The 2,665-nt window shown below is 35.2% G+C and overlaps 1 long non-coding RNA gene across 1 annotated transcript in view; it reads left to right on the forward strand.

The window, feature by feature from the left end:
• The window catches only part of LOC109184291, a 21,318-nt gene extending 18,864 nt beyond the window's left edge, over positions 1–2,454 (forward strand). The window contains exon 3 of the long non-coding RNA XR_002054739.1: positions 2,337–2,454. This is a non-coding gene — a long non-coding RNA (uncharacterized LOC109184291). The remainder of the gene's footprint in view (positions 1–2,336) is intronic.
• Positions 2,455–2,665: the final 211 nt, after the last annotated feature.

Raw genomic sequence — 2,665 nt, forward strand, 5'->3', positions numbered from 1 at the left:
ATGGTTACTTGATAATTTGTTATTGGTGTACTGCTAGCTATAATATTTCTAATGTTGTCTTTTCCCTAATTTTTCTAAATCTTAGTTATATTGTATTTTATTGATCCAGTTATGAAAAATTTTTCAAAAGAAAATCAACTTTTGGCAATTCATCTAGTGCAAGTAGTCCCGAAGTGTCAAGGCCTCGTATTGAAGTTAACATAGATGAGCTTGAAGTTGATCCGGGTAAAAGGAAAAATATATATGAATATCATATCAATGATAGAAATAATGTGTAGAGACGATATCTACAAATGGGTCATTGTCAACCAAAAAATCATGTATTTCCTACTAGAGTGATTACAGGTACTAATAGAAGATTTAATTCTAAATGGTTTGAAGATCATAGCAATTGGTTGGAGTATAGTGTATCAGAAGATGCAGCATATTGTTTATGTTGTTATCTATTCAAAGATGAAAGCAGTGGACACCAAGCTGGGGGGACTCATTTGTTACAGAAGGATTCAACAATTGGAAAAAAGGACCGGAAAGGTTGTGTGCACATGTTAGTAATCACAATAGTGTTCACGCAAAGAACATACAAGCTTGTCGAGATTTAATGACTCAAGAGCAACACATACAAGTTTGTGTATCAAAACACTCGGAGCAATCGAAACAAGACTACCGTGTTCGATTGACTTCATCAGTTATATGCATCCGGTTACTTTTAAGGCAAGGAATTGCTTTTCGTGGAAATGATGAAAGCTACGACTCACTTAATTGGGGAAACTTCCTTGAGGTCTTAAAGTTTCTTGCAGATAATAATGAAGATGTTGCCAAAGTAGTGATGCAAAATGCACCTGCAAATCACCAACTGACTTCTCCTTGCATTCAAAAAGATATAGTTAATGCAATTGCAAGTGAGACAACTGAAATGATAGTCAATGATCTTGGTGGAGAATTATTTGTAATAATAGTTGATGAGTCAAGAGATATTTCAGTGAAAGAGCAGATGATTGTGTTTATTCGATATGTGGATTCAAGTGGGCATATTATTGAGCGTCTTCTTGGAATTACTCATGTTCGTGATACTACATCTATGTCTCTTAAAGTAGCAACTGAAGATCTTTTAACAAGGCATGGATTAAGTATTTCAAGAATACGAGGCCAAGGCTATGATGGAGCAAGTAATATGCGAGGTGAGTTCAATGGTCTTAGGACTTTGATTATGAATGAGAATCCAAGTGCTTTTTATGTTCATTGTTTTGCTCATCAACTACAATTAGCACTTGTGGGTGTTGCAAAGGAAAATGATGATGTTGGAGATTTTTTTTATCACTGCCTCGCAATTGTGCAATATTGTATGTGCTTCATGTAAGCGCCGGGATAGCTTACGAGACAAACAATTACGGATTTTGATTGATTCAATTTCTGCTGATACAATTGAAACGGAAATTGGTTTGAATCAAGAAACAGTTTTACAACGTCCTGGTGATACACGTTGGGGATTTCATTATGGTGCACTTGTGAGCATTCTGAAATTATTTTCTCCAGTGATTGATGTTCTTGACGAAATAAAGCAAGATCCAAAACAAAGGCTAGAAGCATTCAGAGTATTGAAGAATGTCCTATGTTTTGATTTTGTATTCTTTTTGCACTTAATGAAAGATGTTTTAGCAATTACCAATGACTTGTCACAGGCATTACAGAAGAAAGATCAAAACATTGTGAATGTCATGAGACTAGTTGATATCTCAAAACAAAGATTGCAAATGATGAGAGATGATGGGTGGGAAGCTCTTTTACAACAAGTTTCACTATTTTGCAACAATCATGCAATTCCCATACCTAATATGGATGAAGTTTATGTAGTTCCAGGAAGACCTCGCCGTAATGTTGAAGAAAGGACTCATCTTCATAGGTACCGTGTTGAAAGGTTTTATGTGGTCTTAGATCTACAACTCAAAGAGCTAAACAACTGTTTCAATGAGAAGAATACAGAGTTGCTTTTATGTGTGGCATGTTTTGATCCAAGGAATTCATTTGCTAGGTTTGATAAGGATAAGTTAGTTCGATTGGCCCAGTTGTATCCCAATGATTTTTCTGATATTGAGCTTGAATTACTAAATGACCAACTACAGACTTATTTTATTGATGTAAGTTCTGATCCTGCTTTCTCTAATTCGGATGGTATTCATGAATTAGCTCAAAAAATGGTGGAAACTGGAAACATTTGGACTATACATCAGTGTATTTGCTTCTAAAGTTGTCTTTGATCCTACCGGTTGCAACTGCTAGTGTGGAAAGAGCATTTTCTGCTATGAAGTTAATCAAGACATCCATACACAACAGGATAGGTGATGATTTATTACATGATTGCTTAGTGCCGTATGTTGAAAAAGAAATTTTTGATCAAGTTTCAAATGAAGCAATTCTACAGCGATTTCAAAAAATGAGAGAGCGTAAAGGAGTATTATCTCGTAGTTCATAGTTCATCATAAACTTTGTTTTGTAATTTATAATATATTTTGTATTTTAACAATCGTATTCGTATTTGATATTTTGTATTTGGACCTTGTATTTGAACATTTTTTTAACTCATTTTACATTTGCTTCTTCGCACCCCCCCCCCCCCCCCCCCCCTCACTAGAAATCCTGGCTCCGTCTCTGGTTGTATGTAAGGACT

This window comes from Ipomoea nil, unplaced genomic scaffold (assembly GCF_001879475.1).
Source record: "Ipomoea nil cultivar Tokyo-kokei standard unplaced genomic scaffold, Asagao_1.1 scaffold1259, whole genome shotgun sequence".
NCBI lineage: Eukaryota > Viridiplantae > Streptophyta > Magnoliopsida > Solanales > Convolvulaceae > Ipomoea > Ipomoea nil.